This window comes from Sciurus carolinensis, chromosome 3, assembly GCF_902686445.1.
Source record: "Sciurus carolinensis chromosome 3, mSciCar1.2, whole genome shotgun sequence".
In the NCBI taxonomy this organism is placed as follows: domain Eukaryota; kingdom Metazoa; phylum Chordata; class Mammalia; order Rodentia; family Sciuridae; genus Sciurus; species Sciurus carolinensis.
Genome location: NC_062215.1, coordinates 161826804 through 161836167, shown reverse-complemented (window position 1 = coordinate 161836167; position 9364 = coordinate 161826804). Strand labels below are relative to the sequence as shown.

Genomic DNA, 9364 nt, shown 5'->3' with positions numbered 1-9364 from the left:
TTTTGGGGAGGATAGTTTTAATTAGGTTTCTCTTTTGCCTTTTAAACCATAGGTCTACTTGTTGGTGACAGGTCGGGTTATTAGTTTTATTGTTACTAAATTGTTTAGTGAAAACTCATCTTTTTATTATGTGCATCATGACATCTAGAACTCTCATAAGTGATTTTACTTCGCATTAATGTTAGACTTTCTCCCCTCTGTATCCATATTACTGCTTAGGTTTTCCAATTTTCTTTCCATTTGAAGGAGAAAACTCATAAAAATGTTAAACACATGAACTGAACTCACAACTGCACTGAACTACTGCGATTCTTTTTTGTGACCTTTTTCAGTAGCTTCTGAGAGATTCCCATGGATTTTACGAGGCAACTCTGCAAATTAGGACAAAATGATGAAATCTAAAAGCGGAGGAGGTGGTCCAGAGATGTGCGAGCCCAGGGGACCTGCTTGAGCCAACTGTCCTGCCCTAAGCCTGCCAAGGACAGACTCACTCTTCTGCAGCTTTTTGCTTTGGGCTCGTTGCTGCGGAGCCTCTGGGGATCCTTTGTGTGATTATATGACTAAAAGGAGGAGGATTTGGCCAGCAGACCACACGGGTGGGCCAACTCACTGTTTGAGAGGTACCGTTCATCATGCAAAACTCTAAAATGTTTCCTTTCGCTTAGATCATCTGGGCTAATTTCAGATGAAACTGACCGTGGCCATGAAAAGTATCGTCAAACTGCAGAGTAAAAATAAACCGGCATCTCAGAACACTGTCTCCAAGAAAGGTCAGGCAGCGCCTGATATTTCACTTACCATACTTTGTACCTGTTGGTTTTCGTTGTTTTGCTTAGCCTTTCTTTCAGGGATGTCTGTTTTTCAGTACACACTCTGCCTTTTGATAATTGTAGGAAAATGTGGAGCTATCTCAGATAATAGAACCTGGCGTTGGTAAGTACTAATGGGCACTATTTATTTCTCCTGCTTCTTCTAAAAAAGGATTGCAGTCTTGCTTTCCAGAAAAAGCTTGGCAGATCACAAGCAAATATGGTATTAAATGTATTTCAGCCCCACTACAATCAATGTGCGCTCATGCGCGTACACACACACACACACACACACACACACACTCCGCATTCAACAGTCATTGCCAGCTAATTTTTAGATAAGGCCCAAACTATTCCTTCCACCATTAGGGATTCATTGGTTGGTTCAAGTCTCTCTATATTCCTATTGCCTCCCTAATTTCTCTTGTTATGATATTGGTGACACTTTATTTTAATTTCCCTTTTTTTATTGCCCATATCCCTAGACAAACTGAAATTTCTAAGAGAAAGAATTCTGTGTATTTTTTCACTATAGTGATCTTAGCACTCAGCATGAATGTTATATGCAGAGGGTTAGCTATTGAAGGGAGAAATAAATATGTCCCATTTATCAATGTAGCAAAGATTCTTGGTATTATTCTTGTTAACCCATTTGAGTTACTAATCTAAGTGGCATTGGATCAACATTTTACACACATACATACACACACATACAAAAACTCAGGTGTGTATGTTTGTATATATACCTAGTATACTGCTATAGCTCATCAAATTTAAAATAGCATCAATTGTACAGCATGCTATTATTTCATGTACCAATAGGAAAGAAAAAAATTTGCCAGTTACAGTGTGATCCAATGCTTTCTTATTTTAACATAAAAATCTCAAGTCAGATAATAACCCATTTTAAAATTTATTAAAGTCAGTGCTTTCCAGTGAAATTAGAAAATGCTCCAAAATTCAGGAGATTAAAAACCAAATATTGATACTGATAAGCATTGAGATAATCTAAAAAATTAAAGCCAAATCATTTTAAGTTTGTTTAGTATTCTTTATCAATTTAAAAAGCAAAAAAAAATTTATTGAGAATGAATTTTAGAAAGGTTATAATGCATTTTTTAATCTTCTCATTTAATACGTGCAAGAGCAATGCAGTTACCCTCTCAAAAAATCCATTTTCTTATTTCATGATGAAACATGAAAGATCCAATATAATTTTACATATTAATTGTATATCATGAAATGTTCTTTTCTTCTCCTAATCTTCACCAGAAGAAATGGTAAGCGGTGCTAACTCTTTTTTCTCTAATTGTATTCAGAAAACTTGGAAAGGAGGAAATTTTTGTTTGGAGTGGGGAGAAGGTCTAGGATAAATGTGTTTTGTGTTTAATTAGGTCACAATCCCAAGGTTCAGCAGTCTTTAATTGATTAATAATGAGAATTTTGTGACTGACCATTGGCAAGTTCAAGGAATTGGCAGAAGACACAAAGAATTGAAAGTGAAGAGGATGAGGGGGGCCAGGAAAGGGGGCAAAAGAAAGAGAAGGAAGAGAATAAGATGAAGAGTTAGTGTTGGCTTCTTTTATTTTTCCTCATCAAGATATTTCCAGTGCAGCTATCACACAATAAATGAAAAGTCCTTGCACCCCCTAGAATTTAAAAGTGTTGTGTGAGAATGTGTTGGTATGAAATCCATGCTTTGAATTTTGCAATTGAATTCTTCTTGCATTAATCACTATTTATAAAGCCTCTCACTGATTAGTTATATCATTTGTTACAGTTTCTTATTCTCAAAGGAATCTTCTGCATTTGGATCCTGAGTTTCCCTCCCACTTGGTGGGTGATTTAATAAGTCCATTTGGATGTCTATTTAGAGATGTCAAACTTATCCTGCCAGATGCATGATTTCTACTTTCCCCTTGCATCAGGCTGCTCATTCTGCCTTCTTACCCATCTCAGTGAATGGCAACTCCAAGCTGAGATGAAGATGCCGGGGGTCCTTGGCTCCTCTTGCTCATCCCACTTCCAATCTGAGGACAGATCTCGATAGCCCCATCTTCAAGACACAACAATTCCCCCTTAGCTGTGAGGAATACCTTCACAGACCCCTAGTGGATGTCTGGAACTAAAGATAGTACCAAACTCCTTACACAAGCACTGTGATATTGTGACAGTTGATCTGGTAACTGGGGGAGCTGCTAAGAGACTAACCAGTGGGCAGTGTTTTCAGCATGGATCCAGTGAATAAGGGGTGACTCACATCCTGGGAGGGACAGAGTGGGAGGAGCAGAATGTGTGAGATTTTATCATGCTCTGTGGAATTTTCCATTTAAAAATTTTGGATTACAGTTGACCATGGATAACTGAAACAATGGTAAGTCAAACTGTGGACAGTATATCCAGAACTGAAGCATCTTTCACTACTTCCACTGATACCACCCAAGACCAAGCTACTATCATCTTTCACCTGGTCACAGCAATGGCCCCAACAGATGTCTCTGTTTTCATGCTTGCTTCCATCCAACCTACTCTCAAAGCTTAAGTCAGGCTGAATAACTCTCCTCGGAAAGAACCTCCAAGGACTCCCATCTCAATAATGATAACTTCCAAGACCTGGAATAATCTGGTCCCCTTGCCTCTTTGATCTCTGTTTCTGCTACTCTCCCCTGGTTCACTTGACTCATGTTTCACTGGTGACCTTACTGCTCCTTGAAGAAGCCTGACCACTGCAACCCCAAGCTCTCTATTCTTGCTTTCTCTGCTAAGAACATTGCCCACCAGGATGTTCGTGAGCTCTTTTATGTACTTTGATTAACTCTCAGTGAACTCTTCTCTGACTACTCTCTTTCATTTTAACAATACTACTTATTATGTTCTCTACCCCTTTTTTCTGCTGTAGTATGGATTGAATTGTTTGTTTTGTTTATGTCTGTCTGTTATTGGTGTAAAGTTTTATGTGGATTCATTTTTTCTTAAAACACAAGTCATAGTGTTGTGGGTTGGTTTTCCCCAAGAAGCAGATGCTGAGATGGAGGTTAGCAGAGGGGATGTTTACTGGGGAGTGCTCTCAGGATCAACTTTTGTGGAAGTTGAAGGGAGCAAGACTGGACAAAATGAGAAACTGGGCTGCAATACTGTCTTCAGCTGATCCCACAGGGCTCTGGAGCTGGCACGACTGTGCCAAGTCATCCCTAATTGAAGCCAAGGGAGTGAAGGTTTTATATCTCAGCATTGCCAATCATTCCATGTGGGCTGCCCTCAGGGAGGCGTGTGATCTTTGACTACTAGGCTGCCTTCAGCCAAGGACAATCCCTAGTGGGGATTTACACTCCAAACTGGCATTGCTCAACACTGGGCAGCTGGGGAAACAATCTCTCCAATCCCAAAAGCAGTGGCCCAGGATTTGAATCTAGATGGCATAGCAGAGTCTACTCCATGTGGTCTATAAAGCCCCCCAGGATCTGGCTGTGTCTGCCTCTGTAAATAAGCCTTATCCACTCATCACTCATTGTACACTAGCCCCATTTGGCCTCCAGTGATTTATAGTTCAGGAAGAACACTGTGGTTCCTGACTGAAGAATGGATTATAAATGGGCAAGAGTGGAGATTCTCCCAAAACTTTCAAAAATTGTGATATGTTCAAAGGGAGAAACTTCTGTTCTTGTTTTAGCTGCTTCTCAGAATATTGGGAGCTCCAATGGACATGTGGGTTGGAAAGACATACAGACCTGCTCAAAGCTGGAAGACTACAACTTTCACTGACCCATTCCAGCAGATCCATGGGTGCCTTACATGAACTTAGAGAACATCTAGAAGTAAATAACTGAAATTTGGGAAATGTACTACTCTTGTGTTTCAATGTTATGCTCAGTTAGGACAAGAAGGAAACCATAAAAGTGGTTAAAAAAGAGTGAATATAGAAGACGACTCTTCCTGGGGAAGGAAATGGGACTCTTGACAGGAGATGTTAGACTACAAGAAATGGTGGGCTTCCTCAAGACAGTTACAATGGAGAGAGCCATAGACAGTTTAGCCCTGTTTTCTTCCCACCCTCTGAAGACAGAGGGAAAGCATGTTCTGTTGATGTGGTCCAACAGAAGTCAACATTGTGGGCAGAGAATAAGGGTGGAGAAGGGTAGAGAGGGTCCAGCAAGGCAAATGGGAGATGACTGGCACATCAATGAAAACTCTTCTGAGCAGAAATTTATATTTCTTAAACTTTTTACTATGCATACACATTACCCAAGGATCTTGTTAATGTGCAGATTATTTTTAGGGGGACTTGAATTAGATCTGAGAGTCCATATTATTATCAAACTTCCTTGTGATGCCGAGGATGCTGGTGTGTGGACCACATTTGGAATAACAAGGATACCACTCCTTTCTGTAATCTCAGGACCTTAAACTGAATCTCCTCAAAAGTAACAGCCTGGTCTGGGCTGGGTAAAGGAAACTTCTCTTGCACACCTGAGGGAGGGAAGGAGTGAATTCTTTCCTTCTCTTTCCTCCTCAACTAAGAGCAGCCTGGAAAGATGGCCAAATGTGCCCAAGGCAGGTCATCAGTTCTAGATGAGTAAATGGCAGCTGGTGGTTGGCCTAAGTGGCCCGTGGACAGGGCAGAAATTGATGGCCTGAGCCCATGGAAGCAGAGATCAACTGACTCAGGGAAGCACATAAAACACCACCACCTTTGAGGATTCCCTGGGACGGGGACAGAGGCCCAGCTCATTTGATAAATGGAGTCTTGAAATTGTTGTAAATAATAAAAAAATGACCTTTCTTATTTATGTTTACAGGCTAGGGAAACCTGGACTTCCGGGAATGAATCAAGTTTGATAGTTCCGGCTCTGAAGCCATTGCCAAGTACCTTTGTGCCTTGCTTTGTACTTGCTTCAGTGCTAACTCTGCCTCTCACATGTGTTTGTATTTAGTCCACGACTATTGGGAACAGATCCTCCTGAATGGAGCAGGACCTCTCTAGCCGTGTCCAGTGGACCCGTGAATCAACAAAGCACAAAAACATGTTTATGACTGCACGCGGGCCGCCTCCGCTCCTGCGCCACGGCCTTCCTGGAAATGCTCTCCAAGCAGGAGAATGGTAAGGGAGGGGTCAGTGTGTTCACCCCTGCCGTGGGATAATCAGCACCTACCTTCCTTTTCTACCCAGTCGTGTTCCTGTATCAGTCCAGCAAAGTGTTGACAAGTCGACTTTGAGACCCATGAATCAGCAAGGAAACTGAATGAGCGAATCCATAAGGTAAAAAGTGAAATATAGGGTTGGTCAGCCCCATCGCCATGGCAGATGGATGGAATTTCAGAGGGGACAGCAGTGCCCACTGGCTGGACATTTTTCTTAGTATTAATAATTGAGAATAGTTTAATCTTCAAGTTCCCTTTCCAAAGGCTATGTAAAGAAGAGAATCCTTTTAACTTTCCCCATTGTGGGGAAATGATTTTAATTAAAATACAGTGAATTCATTTCTGGAGGTCATGAGCCTCTGGAGAGATGAGGGTGGGCGTGGGAGAAGATAGCATTGAGGTGTGGAGGGAATTCTTTATTAAAGACACAAACGCAAATGTGAGCGCTACTGCTAATGGCCCATGCTGACCCAGCACCTCCGTGAGTGGGCACTGTTTTATGAACTCCTCTGAGGATCCAAACCACAGTCACACCCTCCTGACAGTTTAGAAGGTGCCAGTTACATTAACTTGGTGGCTCTGTCCCCACCCTGCTCTGAGCATAAAAATGCAGTTAGGCAGGGGGTAAAGGATGGGAGAGTTATTTTTGTTTTCTCTCCTTCTTCTGACTACTCACAACTTTACCAAATATAGATTAATTTTTCTTCCCTTCTCTTCCCTTCTTTTGATAGGTTCTTACTATATTGCCCAGGCTGACCTTGAACTTCTAGCCTCAAATGAGCTTCCTGTCTCTGCCTCCCGAGTAGCTGAGACTATAGGTGCTTGTCATCACACTTGACTCAGGTTAAATTAAAAAAATCATGAGTTTACAAAGTTCACACTCAATAAAAGTAGATTTAAAAAGCAAGAAAGGAGAAGTTTTGATTTCTTTGGTGAAGTTCAGTGGCAAATTCTTTTGAGTTTTATATTGAACGCCCTGATAAGTTCCGATATGAATTCCCCCTACTCTAAAATTGCCCCCGTCTCCTCTAATTGTCCACCACCCCAACCAGTTTCTTCAAGCACAACTGAAATTTAGTATCTTTTTTATTTATTTATTTTTATTAGAGCTTTATAGTTATAAATAGTCACTGGGTTCATTCTGACAAACTCACCTGCATGGAAATTGATTTCAGTTCAGGATCCTTCCTTTTCCCTCCTATCCTCCCTCTCTGCTCCCTTTCTTCTTCCTCTACTAGGCTTTCTTTTACTTGTCGATTAATTTATATTTCTTTCTTTATATCATCCTGTTCTTCTCTCCCCCCTTTCCTCTATTTTTCTTTAGCTTCTGCATATGATAGGAAACATTTGACCTTTGAGATTTTTAGTTTAACTAATTTTGCTTAGCATGATATTCTTCATTTCTACCCATTTACCAGCAAATGCCATAGTTTAATTTTTTTATGGCTAAGTAGAACTCCATTTTGTGTGTGTGTATATATCTCACAATTTCTTAATCCATTTATCTATTGATGGGTTCTGGGTTGATTCCATAATTTAGCTATTGTGAATTGTGCTGCCTATAAACTTTGATGTGGCTATGTTGCTGTAGTGTGCCGATTTTAGATTTTGGGCAGAACATCAAGAATTGGGACAGCTGGGTCATATGGTGGTTCTGTCCTTAGCAGTCCCACCATCAATGTTCAGGCATACCTTTTCCCCTACAACCTCAACAGCATTTACTGTTGTCATATTTTTGATCATTGCCATTCCGATTGGAGTGAGATGAAATTTAGTGTAGTTTTAATTTGCATTTTCCTGGTTACTAGAGATGTTGAACATTTTTTTTTTATGTATTTGTTGTCCATTTCTGTTTCTTCTTTTGAAAAGTTTCTGTTGAACTTTTTGCCCATTTATTGATTGGTTTATTTGTGTTTTATTTTTAATGTTAAGTTCTTTTGAATTCTTTGATATTCTGGGTATTAATCCCCTATCAGAGGACTAGCTGGTCAAGATTTTATTACCCGTTCTATAAGCTCTCTTTTCATGCCCTTAATCATTTCCTTAGCTGTGCAGAAGCTTTTTAGTTTGATGGCATCCTACTTATTGATTCTTGTTTTATTTCTTGTTAAGGAAGTCCGTGCCAGCACCTATATGATGGAGTGTTGACCCTGCTTTCTTTTAGAAGTTGTAAGGTTTCTGGTCTAATTTCTAAGTATTTGATCCATTTCATTTTGAGTTTTGTGCAGGGTGAGAGAGAGGTGTCTAATTATGCTTTTCTTCATATAGCTATCCAGTTTTTCCAGCGCCGTTTGTTGAAAAGTTTGTCTTTTCTCCAAGATATACTTTTGGCATGATTGTTAAATATCAGAGGTATGCGGATTTGTCTCTGTTTTCTACTCTGTAGGAACTAGCATCTTTATAAAACTAATTCTGAACTTTTCGTTGAAATATTCATTAAGAATTCATTACACCACCTTTTGCTAACTAATGAAACAGTCTCATCTGGTGGTGTACATTAAAACTAAATAACTTCTAAAGACCCTCAAAATCTACTTTGGAATGCACAATAAATCCTGTCTTCCACCCACCCACACACTCTGCTTAATATTGGTCTCAGTCCATCAGAAGCATGCACCACATGGAAATTGTAGCACTATTTTCAGCCCTGTGAAACCCCAGTCATGTCCTGCCACAGGAGCAAGTGAGGAGTGGGGTGGGAGAGAGAACTAAAGAGAGAGGTGGGAGGAGCCATCAATCCATCATAAACTTTAACCACCTATGGCCAGGTGTGCGTGGCTCCTTTGAGTTTAAGAGACAAGAGGAAAGTGAATAGCAGATTTCCACGTGGGTCACGTTAGAAAATACTGAGCAATAGAGCAAATTCATCCCTGTGATCTCTGGGAGATCGTTCTCCATGGAAGGGCACAGGGAAAGCTGTGTTTGAGGATCAATTAGTGGGATTTGGGATTCTGCCTACATCAGATTCCTATATTTAACATTTTTGAGTCAGGAAGTTAGGAAAGTTTTCAGCACTTCATTTTTATCTGTATTTGGCTAAGTATGTGAGTTGCCATGAGGAAATAAACACATGCAACTTCCCCTTTTCTTTGCCCCAAATGCCACTCTGCAGGACCAGCGTTCCAGGCCAATGACAGTGCTACCCTGCCCCTGACTTATCATCCTTCCCTGCTGCCCTTTCCACATGGCAGTTTGGGCTGAGCAGGGGCCCCAGGGCTGTTCATTATGGAGAAGAAGGTGGGAGATGGCATTGTGGACACTGGATTCCTGTCTTTAGATCCCTTCTTGCTTTTATGTGACCCCTGCCTACAGCCTTGGCTCTGTTTCACCCTCAGGGACCAGACTTGTCCTTTGTTGGAAAATTAAAAGTCCCTCAATGCAGGTCACACACTGATGAGCTGCCCTACTCTGATGTT

The 9364-nt window shown here is 40.7% G+C and overlaps 1 long non-coding RNA gene across 2 annotated transcripts; it reads left to right on the top strand.

Moving 5' to 3' along the window:
• The first annotated feature begins 812 nt into the window (after positions 1-812).
• LOC124978950 (uncharacterized) lies at positions 813-6823 on the top strand. 2 transcript variants are annotated; one of them, XR_007107592.1, is made up of 4 exons: positions 813-933; positions 5741-5907; positions 5977-6066; positions 6680-6823. It is a non-coding gene; the product is annotated as an uncharacterized LOC124978950 (long non-coding RNA). The 2 variants fall into 2 exon arrangements; XR_007107591.1 differs by having other exon boundaries at positions 5741-6066.
• The last annotated feature ends 2541 nt before the right edge of the window (positions 6824-9364 follow it).